The sequence below is a fragment of the Peromyscus maniculatus genome, chromosome 4, assembly GCF_049852395.1.
Source record: "Peromyscus maniculatus bairdii isolate BWxNUB_F1_BW_parent chromosome 4, HU_Pman_BW_mat_3.1, whole genome shotgun sequence".
Taxonomy (NCBI): domain Eukaryota; kingdom Metazoa; phylum Chordata; class Mammalia; order Rodentia; family Cricetidae; genus Peromyscus; species Peromyscus maniculatus.
Genome location: NC_134855.1, coordinates 141210507 through 141223771, shown reverse-complemented (window position 1 = coordinate 141223771; position 13265 = coordinate 141210507). Strand labels below are relative to the sequence as shown.

Genomic DNA, 13265 nt, shown 5'->3' with positions numbered 1-13265 from the left:
CACCATAACCACACTCTGCAGACCATTCCTACTGTGGGGGGAGACAGGCTCTCAGGAGCCCCGCCAGACAGGCCACCAACCGCGGGTGGCTCCCTTCATCTGCCCACTTTGAGTCTCTCCGCTCGCCACCAGCTGCCCTCGCAGGGACTAACACTGCCATCCACGCTTCCCTGGGTAACACTTCGTGCCTGGCACGCTCAAAGCTCCATAAATGCTTGTCGAATGAATGAATGAACTACTCTAAATGAACTCGCAGTCCCCGCTGCAGCGTCCCCTTCGGGCTTCTGGAACTCGCCGCGGACGCAGGTCTGCAGGGCGATGGGTCTGACCTGGCGCGGGAGAAGTTTTTCGATTTCATTTGTCCTCGGTTCCGCGAGTTCCTAGTCCCTGCTTGCTCCGGTCCTGCCCAGACAAGCTGCACGTGGCCTGGCATCTAGCTGGCCTTCTGAGTCTTAAACCCCAAGGGGTCAACCCGGCCATGCTCCTGCAGCCCTCGGGTCCAGGCGCCCTACCCTGGGGATCACCGGGGCGCGGCGAGAAGTCCTCCCCCAGCTGCCCAGCCTCACAGACGGGGTCAAACCGGTCAGCCCCCTGTGGCCAGCCGGCGCCGAAGCCTCCCGGTGCCACCCTCCCGGAGTCGGGCGGCGGGGGACCCGGTGGGCTCACCTGAGCCGTGCTCGCCCCGGAATCCGTGATCCGGGCCCGACCCGGGTCCCGCGCCCCACTCACCGCGCGGCTCCCGCGGCCTCACCGCGCCTCTGCCGCAGCCGGGCCGGGCCGCGGGGCGTAGGGGACTCCGCGCTGCCGCTGCTCCGGCCGCCGCCGCCGCATCCCGGCTTCTGCTCCGCCCCGCCCGCCCGCCCCGGGTTCCGCGCGCGCCAGGACCCGAGACCCGGCCGCCTCCCGCCCCGCCGGGGACCCTGCGACCCAGCCATCGCGCCTCACCTCCGGCTCCGCGGTCGCCCCGCGCCCCGGCCCGATGTCCCAGCGGCTCCCGGCCTGCTGCCTGCCGAGCCGGTGGCCGGCCGCGCTCCCGCCGCCGAGCGCGCACCCTCGCGGGCCCCGGGCGCACTCACCCGCACCCGCTCCCGCTCGCCCTGGGCGCGGAGTTGAAGCCGATGTGCGCTGAGCAGCAAGCTGCCGGCGAGCCGGGACCGCGCGTGCGTGTGTGCGCGCGTGTGTGCCACTCGGACCGGGGGCGCATCTCTTAGTCCACCAGACACTGGCGCGAAGTCGCGAGGGCCATGGATCAGGCCCCGGGGCTGGCGCGCAGAGAATCCAGCCTCTTTCCGCTTTCTCGTCCTCCTCCCTCCTAGCCGCGAGGAGCCAAGTGTTCCCTGAGGCGTGCGACAGCCCCGGCCCGGCGCTGCCCCTCGTAATGACACGTTAATAAATGTTTTCTTTTATCCGCTTTCACAGGAGCTCGCCCTGGTTTGCAAACACCCGGCTGCCTTTGCTGAAAGCCCAGCGCTCGCCTCTAAACACACACGCACACACTTGCCATTGGAGACGCCGGCTCGGGCTGATCCCCAAGCTAGATCGCGGGAGGAACTGCCCACGCGCCCGGGACCTTCCCACGCGCCTCCGAAGCTCTCTGAGAAATTAACTTGAGCTCAAGCGAAAGCAGAAGCGTTGCCCAGACATGGGCCGGGAGTGGGAAAGAAAGGGGGAGGCAGGCTCCCTCGGTAAAGGGAAAACTCGACTCCAGGTGGTGCTGTCTGCACGGTTTCTGCCGTCCCCCAGCCACAGAGGCCTGAGGGGCACTGGCTGCCTGGGGTGGGTGAAGAGAGGCCACAGAGTCTGCCAGGGCTGCCGAAAGCAAAGCTGACAAGCTGGGGGGAACTGACCCTTTGGGGGAAGAGCGCTGGCCTCGAGTGGGAACGTAACCCTGACAATCCTCCATGGTGTTCTATCCATTTATAGACACTGAAACCAAGACATAGAGCAGTTCCAAGTTATTGGCCCAAGGTCAGACAGTTACAAGCAATGGATCAGGATCTGAACCCAAGAAGCTGAGCTCTGGCGTTGTATCTGAAACCCCAGGCTGTACTTATTTTCCAAATCCTCCGTTCCCTGGTGGGATTTTTCTAGTTTCCTGATGGATAGTGTTGTCAAGTTTAATAAGTAAAAATAACAGGGACCCATGGAGATTAGAAAAAAAAATCTTTGCTGTTTAGCTAAAGTTCAAATGGATTGTTTTGACTGGGTGGAGGGCTCTAGATTCCTCTTTGTACTAATCCTGAACTTGCCTTTCTAAGGCAGGGGTGGGTCCCACCTTTGGCCAGTCAGTTGTACAGTTGTGGCTGGATACAGAAGGTCCAAGTATTTGCTTTCATGAACTAAAAAAATTGGCATCCGCCCCATTTCTTCGAACCCCGTTGCTGCATAAGAAGGGCCCTGTTATCTGGAGCACCGTTCAGTGGATGCTCATGTCAGGAAGGGCCACACTACACTCCCTGTACCACTGTTCAGAGAATGCACGTGTCAGGCCACTCCTGTGACAGAACTTCTGAGAACTGGCACTAGAAAGTGTGGTGGTGAATGCCTGCTATCCCAGCACTAGGAAGGCTGAGGCAGGAGGATCAGAAATTCAAGGTCACCTTCTTCTACTAGTGAGTCTGAGACCAGCTGGAGATTCAGGAGACCCACTTAAAAAAAAAAAAAGAAAAAGAAAAATCTTAGAAAACAAAAATAAATAAGCAAACAGGTAGCAAAGCAGGTGTAATCAGTTTTGACGTCATGTCTTTGTACAGTCAACTGAAACAGTATTATTGTGGCTCACACCTGTGATCCCAGCACTAGGCAGGCCGAGGCAGGAGGATTGCCCAAAGTCAAACCAGGTTATATAGTGAGACAGTCTCAGAGGCACTCAGAACAACAACAGACAAGTATAAATGCGATCTTTTTGTATTCTTTTCTTTCTCTGTAACATAATTTTATATTTACAGCACTGCTCACTTTGGGCCCCATGTGCCGTGGGCTCCTCCTCCCAGGAAGCACCACTGTTCCAGCAGGTTCTGTGGCCATCTGAAGAGCATTTGCACCTGGTCATCACATTTTCACTCCCAAACTTTGGAGAACGTGGATGCTTAGCGAGGTTAGGGTCTTGGTCACAGTCCACTTGCTCACAGTGGATGGGCAGGTGACTTTCAGCTCCCTGTCCCCTTCCGCCCTACTGCTGAGGCTGTGCCTGGCTTTGAACCAGGTACCTCACTGCAGCAGTGGTTTTCTAGCCAGACCCCAGTGTCCCATCAGGGCAGGAAAGGGAGGGGGGGTCAGGGCTGAAACCTGCGTCCTATTTGCTGTGAGGTTCTGGAGAATGTTCTAGAAGTTGGCGATTTACACCACAAAACAGTTCAAGAATGACCACACCCTTGTCCTTCAGACAGTGGTTCTCTCTGCAGATGGGTGTGTCCACCAGAAATTCCAGGAAAGAATGAGGCTTGAAGGCACCCAGTTGGGACTGGGCACTGGAGGAAGATGATATCACATGATTTCTCTTCTGTTTTCTTTCTGCTGTTGCAATTGAAAGATCTAACCCAGTGACGGCGACATCAGCACCTGACCCCAGCTCATTCTTTACTGAGGAGAGGACAGAGTTTAAGGACAAGCCTGTATGCATGGGACTCTCATCAGCTAAGACACCCAGAGGGTCTGCAAAGTCTCTCCGGTCACATGAATTCTCCTAATTCTTAGTGAACTCCTAACCCTGGTCTGGGCCTCAGCACATGGCCCGCGCCTTCCAGGTGGCTGAGGACTTCTGACGCCACTCAAGAATCCCTGTGTCTGTCTGAAGACCTGAGGGGCTTCAGTGTCAGATGTCCCCCAGCCTGGGGAGTCGTGGTCTCTTCCACGATTGCCTCTGGCCAGGGTGGGCTAAACAGAGTCCTCAGGACCTTCAGGGTTTCCTGAGTCTCCTGTCCCTGCCTTTCTAAGCACGTGGTCTAAGGCCAGTTTTCTATTGTGTTCCCTGTGCCCCTGATGACGGTCATCACTACAAATGCCCCAGCTGGACAACTGTGGAGCCTTGTAAGCTCCTCAGGCTGCCCCCACTCCATTGTTGGCTTAACTTTGACAAACTTTGTTCTGATGCCCCGAGCCTTGCTTTCCCCCTCTGGGACTCCCTTGCTATACAGGACATTGTGGGTCCTACCCACCCTACGGGGTCCTTCCCGGTCTTACTTTCTTGACTCTCTGGCGATGGTGGGAACCCACATGCCTCTTTCTGAACCTCTCTGCAACCCAGCACACAGGTTGAAACCCAGTCAGATTGTTTAAACTTTTCTGGCCATCTGGGCCCGAGTCGATGGTAGTTTACGAGGGTTATAAAAGACAACCTTTTAACATGTCTGAAACAAATTGGCATGTAAAGGAGAAACACTAACGGAGGAACATGACTGCAGACTGGAGGCCCCGGCTGAGGCCCCATGCTCTGGGGCACAGGTGGCTTTAATAATGCATGCAAGTCTGACTGGGACTCGCCCCTCCAAGAGAAGCCTGAGCCCCCTCCCAGGGTAGAGATCAATCTCCCCAGCTCCTGAGTGGAGATGGGCTTTGCAGGGCTTTTAAAATACAAACTTGAGTGTCTTGCAAAACAGCATGAATTTGTGGTTAGTTCTGCTGAAATCTTAGTTAGAACGCAAGTTGTCTTGTCAGGAGAAATACCCTGGTATTAGCGCGAATCTGTTTATATATATCTTCAGATAGTGTGATAGTGAGAACAGCTCCACAAGTCCCCATTAAAACAGAACACTAATTGTATTTCATGTGGCCTCCCTGGGCAGCGCACGGTCACAGACAGGCTTTACTTCAGCAAAACACAGCTATCTTTGCATCGCCACAGCCGTTTCCCCCTTTAATTACATGTAATTGTAGAGTCTAATTTATTCTAACGCCTGACGCCTAAAAGTGCACATTTAGGAATCAAGGGCTAGTTTGAGAGGGAGGAGAATTATAAACCACTATAATTGCCGCGAGCAGTCTCCAAGAGTGATGGTGTTTACTGTGAGTTCTTACCAGGGAAGCGTGGGACAGTCCCCAGTTAAGACACTCTTCAAAGGCCACAGGTCATGGAGACAAACAATGGACTCATTGTTTGATGTTATACCATTGGTCGTTTTCGGAGAAACAGGCCAAAAAGTTTAAATGTGTGCCTCTGTGTCCCCTGTGTGGCCCTGGTAAACGAGGGTGAACCAACAGTGTGAGGACAGGTGGAGCTGATAATAAGAACAGCCATGAGGCCCTGGGCAGAGAGAGGCCTCTCTGCAGACAAGGTGGAACAAAAGGGTTTTTCTTTTCAAGTTTTTTTTTAATTATCTACAAGTGTGTCTGTGTGTGGGTATGTGCATGTGTGTGCAATGCCCTCAGCAGCCTGAAGAGGGCGTCAGAGCCCCCTGAACAGGGCATCAGGTCTCCTGGAGCTGGAGTTCTAAGCAGTTCTAAGCAGCCTGACATGGGTGCTGGGAATCCAGCTTTGATCTTCTGCAAAGGTAGCGTGTTCTTAACTTCTGGGCCATCTCTCCAGCCCTGGGATCTTTGTTTTCTTGAGGGGAAATGCACAATCCATTTCTTCATAAGTGCTATTCGATCTAGGGCTTTCTCTGGGACAGTATATCTAGTTTTATGATTGAGTTCCAGGAAAATCACTTCTGAGCTTTGATTATAGTTTGTAGATTGTGATTATGGATGGTGGGTTAATGACTCAATGCTTCTCCTGTCCAAGATCCTAACAACCTGCCACTGACTAGCAGGTGGTTCCTTTGCTGACTGGTCCCCTCCACCCGCTACTCAGTTTTCTCATTTAAGAATGAAGACTATGGGGCTTGGGGGTGGCTTGGTTGGGAAAATGCCTTCTTTGGAAGCATGGGGACCTGAGTGCAACCCCCAGAATCTATGTGGAAGGCCAGGTGTGGCTGCATACCTGTAATTCCAGTGCTTAGATGTGGGTGGGGTGGGTGGAAGGGTGATCAGGGAGGACACTTGGCATTAATCTCTGGCCTCTGTCTTCATCTAGTATTGGCCACTTAATTTTTTGAGACAGAGTCTCTCACTGAACCCCGAAATCACTGATTTTGCAAGATCGGCCGGGGATCTGAACTCAGGTACACGTGCTGTGTGGTGAATTCTTCAGCAGCAGAACTGTCTCCCCAGTGCCGCTCAGTCAGATACAAACACTGGAAGGACAATACGTGGAGGCATTTGAACCCTCCACCTGAGGCCACAGTAGATGATGTTGATCACGTGGGCTTGATATGTTGCTGGGTCCCTTGGCAGGAGGCTGCAGACATGGTGACGCCATTACCCCTTAGGACTGGAGCAGGCATCTCCGAGGAGTACGCTGCTTTCCCAGATGGCCTTCCCATCATTATGGCATCTAAGGAAATTAACAGTAATTCTGTAATCGCTCCCAGCTTGCTCCCATTAACAGAGCCACAGAAGTTTTTTTTCTTTGTTTCCCAAGCCCTTTCCTGCCTCAGGGCCTTTACACTTGCTCTGCCCTCTCCCTAGAAGACTCAGCAAGTTTCAGTCTACCAGCTCTGTGTCGTCACAGGCTTCAGCTTGGATGTCACCTCCCCAAGACTCTTCCCTGTACGTTTTACCTAAAGATGCTTCCTGGCCACTCTCACCCACCTCCCCATGTTATCATCTTCCTATAAAATGCTGCCGTCTGTTATTCTTTTTCTTCTCCCTTGGCTGGCCTGAAACTCTCTACATAGAACAGGCTGGCCTTGAACTCACAGAGCTCCGCCTGCCTCTGCTTCATGAGTGCTGGGATTAAAGGCACATGCTACCACACCTGGCTGAGATTCCATTTTTATTTTGTGCCCTTCCCCAAGTCCCACCTGACACCAGCAGTGCAAGGCAGAGGCTGTGTCTGTCACCACCGTGCACTGAATGGTGTCTGGCAGCCTCCCTCAGACTTAAAACATTATTTACTTGTTTATTTGTGTGTGGTCAGAGGGCAACTTTCAAAAGCCTGTTTTCTCCTTCCCCCCTGTGGGTCCCAGGGATCAAACTCGAATTGTCAGGGTTGGCGGCAAGTGCCTCGATCTGGGAGACCCATGTCCCTGGCCCCCAGCTCTTTTGGTGAACATGCAATGGGTTAGTCAGGGCCCCTGATACGAAGCCCGCCTGGCTGCTCACTGGCTCACACTGACCTGCCTCCCGGCGGCACCCTCCGGGAAAAACGACGGCATGGATGATGCCACACTGCTAGTTACATGCTGCCAAGTGACCAGCCAGCCAGCTTCACCTCTGGCCCAGAGAAGGCTTCGCTGGCTTACAACTGGCATCTAGAGCCATGGGCCAGAGCCTGTGGTTAAGTATTTTGATTCTCAGCCTTGAGGCTATAGTTTGGAGGTTCCCACAGAGCTGAGACCTGGCAGCCTGCCAAGGAGGGGACAGAGATCTCTCTCCCAGTGGGACAAGGGGGAACCCAGCAGTGGGACTCAGCTGTCCCATAGATCTGGCATGGATTTTGCCTGGCCGCTAAACAACGGGTGTTTAACCCGGGCTGCTCCTAGGCAGGAACATAGAGGGGTTTCCGCTTGCGTTGTCAGGAACTTAGGTTTCCCCGGAAGTTGGGGGGGGTGGCTCTGTGGGTGAGACCCCTTACTGTGCAAGCACAAGGACCTCAGCACCCCTGCAGGAAGCTGGGTGTGGCTGTAACCCCAGGGCTGTGAGGGTGGAGACTGGAGGATGCTGGGCTTGCTGGCTGCCAGCCGAGCTCCTGGTTCAGTGACAAACAGACCCATTCTCAAGGGAATAAAGTGCAGTGATGGTTCAGGATATCCGACATCCTCCTCTGGCCTCTGTGTGCGCCTGGGTGTGTGCATCAGCACACATCTGCACACACCATACATCACACACACACACACACACACACACACACACAGACTTGCATGTACACCATCAGCACACATCTGCACACACCATACATCACACACACACACACACACACACACACACACAGACTTGCATGTACACCATCAGCACACATCTGCACACACCATACATCACACACACACACACACACACACACACAGACCTGCATGCACACCATCAGCACACATCTGCACACACCATACATCACACACACACACACACACACACACACACCCCTGCATGTACACCATCAGCACACATCTGCACACACCATACATCACACACACACACACACACACACACACACAGACCTGCATGTATACCATCAGCACACATCTGCACACACCATACAGAACACACACACACAGACCTGCATGTACACCATCAGCACACATCTGCACACACCATACATAACACACACACACATACACCTGCATGTACACCATCAGCACACATCTGCACACACCATACATCTCTCTCTCTCTCTCTCTCTCTCTCTCTCTCTCTCTCTCTCTCTCTCTCTCTCTCTCTCTCTCACACACACACACACACACACACACACCCCTGCATGTACACCACACACACATAGAACAAGGAAAACGAATTAGTAGAGGCAAGAACAGCTTTGGAAGTCCAGACATGAAAACAGCTGGGAGATACATGTGTGAGGTGTTTGTTTGTGGGGTCTGAAGAGGAGAGGGGTCTTTCCAGGGGCCACTTATCCAGTGATGGAGAGAGCCCCCTACTTTTCTTTGGGGGGTCTCTCTCTGACTTCCAAGCCTGGCGCCTCAGGCGGGATGGATAGCTTTGACGTGCCCAACGGTGGTGTTGCGTTTAGTGCAGCACCCTCGGTGTGTCCTGAGGACCTTCCCAGAGATGAGCAGCTGGGGAGGGAGGGAGCCCCCGGCCCTCTGTGGCTCCGTCCATAGTCTGCAGACCTGGATAGAGTGAGATGGGAAAGGACTTGGTTGTCTGTCCCTCTCTGTGTCCCGACGGTGCATGGGACGCGGGCAGCTCCTGTGTCCTTGACATCCCTGCCTTGATGAACTGTGAGTTGAAATAAACTCTTTGCCACTGGTGGGGTGGGGCGTTGGGGTGGAGCTTAGAGCCACAGGCACATTCTCTCTCTCCCTCATCTCTCCCGCTCTCCTCCTCCCTGGCTGCCATGAGGTGAGCAGACCTTGTCTCTGACGATGGAGTCCACCTTCTGGAACAGTGACCCCAAAGAAGCCCAACTCTCTAAAGTTGAGCTCTCTGCTCTTTTGTCACTGTCATGAACTGCTAACTGGGGCCCCAAGCTCCAGTTTCCCACATCTGACTCAGGGCGGGCTGATTCACGCGGTCTGCGTCCTGACCAGTGATTGGTCAGATATGAGCACATGATCCTTTGGTGGACCAATGGGAACAGGTCAGGGATTTTCTTGTGCTCTCTTGAGGGAGGGCAGCTTCTACTGATGACTAGGGAGCTGCTGGAGGCCACGATGGGCAGGGAATGGAAACAGGCCCCTGTGGGTGGGGAGGTAGGATTCCAAGGTGGTCCTCAAGATTCCTAATCCCACTGTCCCCCTGAGTGTGGGCAGGACTGTGAGCATAACAGTTCCACCCCAGGATGACGCTGAGGCAAAGAGATTTTGCAGATGGGATTAATCTCCCAAGTCAGTTAATAGAATTTAATGGAAAGGAGATTGCCCTGCTTGGGCCCTGTTAATCAGGCAAAAGCCTCAAGGGGGTTGGGTTCTTTCTAGAATAATGTTCTCTAGCTGGCCTTAAAGGGAGGGGTAAATTGTCATCTTTTGGAGGCCACATGGTGCAGATTGCCCTGCCTGACAACAAAATCCCAGAATCTTGTGCTGGGCTGTGGCCTGGTTGGTAGAGTGGTTGCCTAGGGTGCATGAGACCCCGGGCTTCGATCCCAGCACAGTACAGAGTCAGGAGTTACGGTGTGCGCCTGTAATTCTGGCATTGGGGAGGAGAAGGCAGGAGTATCCGGAGTTCAAGATTGTTTGGAGTTAGCCTGGGGTAGATGAGACTCTCCCAAAAAGGAAAGCCCTCCTGGAAATCGAAGGCCTGCAGCCACAAGGAGCCGAGTTCTGAGGAGCTACCATCTCAGCCTTGTCCACCGTCACCCCAGATCCCCTGTGACACTGAGATGCTGTGACACTGAGCAGAGGGCCAGGAAGCCCATAGCCAGACTCCTGGCCCCTGGAAACCGTGGAGAAACAAATGGCGTTGGTTTATATGGAGTGTGGTAGCTCATGAGTGTTAGGGGGTGAATGTGGGTGTGAGCACCTGGCTCACTCAGCTGCACCTGAGGCGAGTCTTGTCACATGTGGACTTTCAGTTATTTCAGCCTTTAAAACTCTCTTCTTCCTTTTCTTCTTCTCTTTTTAACCTTGTTTCCTTTAAAATGTATTAATTAATTAATTATTATTATTGTGTGTGCGGTGTACATAGGGTGCTAGGTACATGGAGGCCAGAGGACAGTTTGTAGGCTGTAGTTGGACTTTTACTTGGGCCTCCAGCTCACAAGAACAGCACGGAAACTTATAATTAATTACAAAAGCTCAGCCTATAGCTTAGGCTTGTCCCACTAGCTCTTATAACTTACATTAACCCGTACTTTTAGTCTACATTCTTCCACACGCTCATTACCTCATCTCCATTATGCCCGTCCTGGTTATCCCACATCTGGCTGGCGACTCTGCTTCTTCTTCCCAGAGTTCTCTCTCTGCCCAGAAATCCTGCCTAGCTATTGGCCGTTCAGCTTTTTGGTAAACCAATCACAGTGACACATCTTCACACAGTTTGAAGGAATATTCCACAGCAGAAGGCGTTCTCTCCTTCCACCTTGTGACCTTGGATTTGAACTCAGACCATCAGACTTGCTCCCGAGGGCTTTTACCCACAGACCCCTTTCAAGCCTTGTTTCTTGGCAGATTCCAGGGCTGCATCCATGGATGGACCTATTTCCTATGGCTGATCTATGTAGTTACTCACTGAGCCTAAGATCCTCTCTGTCCCAGGACTGAGCTGTGAGCTGTGTGTAGTGTGACTCATAAGTCAGACGTCCTACACAGCAGCCCGTCTACGGCCACACAGTCTGTCTACGGCCTCTGGGCTCTTTCTGGAACCTCTCTTGGGGGCTTCAGGGCTTCAGTGGCTGGAGTGTGTGGTCACGGGAGGGAGACTGACACCCATTTCCCACAAAGGACTAAGTGTAAATAGTTATGTGTTGCAAGCCGTAGAGGGCCTTTGTACACCCCCCTTTCTGTTCTATACCTACTTAAAAATAGCCATGCCTTTCTTGGTTTCTGCGCCACAGGAAGCTAGATCCGGCCCGTGGGCTGCAGGTGCCTCACTCTGTCTTGGAACACAGACTGGAGGCAAATTCTTGTTCTTGAACCTCAGCTCTGGCCCTGATCATCTGAGATTCTGAGCAAGGACTTCAGGTACATTCCCTATGTGGAAAGGGGGTTTCTTGAGGCAATCATGAGATCAAATGAACTGATTTGCAATGTTGTGGGCATGTTTGGCCAGAGACGAGGCTTCCAGTTGCTCTTGGTGTGGTCATTAAACAGTCTCCTTTCCACCTTGCAGACTCACAGCCAGGAGAGACAGTCTCCTGCGTCTGCTGGGTGGCATCATAGCACCAGATCTCTGGGCTTCTCCAAATCTCTGGCTCTAGAATGGCTCTTGTGGCAGCTGACACCTAATGCAGACAATGGAGGGGGGCTTCCTGTCACTCACCCCTGCAGAGTCCTTGGTCCCTCATAGTGGCACCATGAAGGAGATGGGATCTCACCTGGGAGCTGACAGAGCACAGTGAGGCAAGATGGGCTCAGCTCCATCCCCCATCCCACTGTGCTGGCAGGACTGCACAGCCCCAGGTTCATGCCAGCCCAGAACCTGGCAATGCCTTCTTACTTGGAAATCATCTTTGATGTAAATAATTAAAGTGAGCTTGGAGTTAGTGTAGGCCCTGATCCCATTACCGGTGTTCTCATAGGAGGAGGAAGCGGGGGCCTGGAGAGACCAGGAAAAAGGCTGTGTGAAGATGAAGATAGATGGTAGAGCCATGCAGTTACAACCAAGGAGCCCAGGACTCCTGCAGACCTCAGGGGTGGGAAGAGGTAGGAAGGCTCCTTCCTGAAGCCCTCAGAGGGCCTGGTGCTGACCACAGCACAGCTTCTCTGGGTACTCTGGTCCCTAAAACAGTGAGGGGAGATAGACAAGCCAGCTGCTTGTGCTCATCGTTACTGGAGTCCTAGGAAACAGACAAGCTCCCAGTGGCCACACCTCTCCTCTCCAGGAACTAGACAGGCCCACAGTGGGGCCTAGTCTCTTCCCTTCTGGCAAATGGTGATGTGGAAAGAACCCTTCCCATTGCCATGGTTGTGTTCAGCACACCCCCCTCCCACAACTCCCACCCCACCCCCTCTCCTCTCCACTTAATATCTGAGCAAAGATCTTAACCAGAACTCAAAACCATGGATTCTGGTACTTAGGACTCGTCATTGCCCAGGTGAGCTCGCTCGCTCCCTCGCACTTATGCACACAGATGGTATTGGAACTTGGGCTGAGGCTGCCACGCTCTGACTGATCTAAGAGGGGAGAAGGGCGTCAGGCTCTGGGGCTGAGCAGCTCTCCCGGGTCACTTAAAATCGCAGCAGCAGTGGTGTGCCTTGTCTCTGTCCGCCGTGGGAGGTGAGGCAGGGGGCTGGCTTCTGGGATGAGGAGCTGGCTGCTGGGAGTCTAGGTTCACTCCTGGCCCTTCTGGCTGTGGATGAGTCTGAGGGACTGGAGTGAGGGGTGGGGTGGGACATGATTCACACTCCCTTCTGCAAGGGAAGTCTGTGTGAGTGCTCCTGCTACATGTATGTAGCCTTTCTGCCCCGGAGGGTGACTGGGGTTAGTGCTGGGGTATCAGAGGCTGTTGAGGGGACTCAGCATGAGGCCTGTGTAGGTCCAGAACCAACACATAGGGGTCCCTTGCTAGAGCAGGAACTCTGAGAGTGTTGAGCAAGGCTGAGCAGACCCCGTGGCCGGCTCTTTGGGCCCTGTACAGCCCCTAAGCTCTGGATGCTGTGGACCAAGGCCACAGCCCCCGAGATCCACTCACCACCTAGGGCTGACCTGACAGGATCCCCCACTTTCCTCCTTGTCCTCCTTGGAGCAGGACCTCACCACATGGGTCTGGCCTGTGAGGGTACCTTGTACTCACGTCCACCCTGGCCCTGTGAGTATCAATGATGACTCATCATTTGGGCTTACTTTTGGTTGGCAGTGGCTCTGTCTGGCACTGGTGCCCACAAGGGCTGGGCAGCCGACCAAGATTGAATCAGAGGCTCCTGGGACAAGCCAGACTCAGCCCACTCAGTCCT

General features: G+C 53.7%; 1 protein-coding gene across 6 annotated transcripts in view; it reads right to left on the bottom strand.

Annotated features, from left to right (window-relative positions):
• Positions 1-1642, bottom strand: part of Sulf2 (sulfatase 2) — an 84753-nt gene extending 83111 nt beyond the window's left edge. The window contains exon 1 of one of the 6 annotated variants that reach the window (XM_042276831.2): positions 1502-1642. The gene's annotated coding sequence lies outside the window, so the exon portion shown is untranslated. Of the gene's footprint in view, positions 1-666; positions 842-945; positions 1212-1501 lie in introns of those variants that run through there. The other 5 variants (XM_076571143.1, XM_076571142.1, XM_076571145.1 and 2 more) reach the window with 5 other exon arrangements.
• Positions 1643-13265: the final 11623 nt, after the last annotated feature.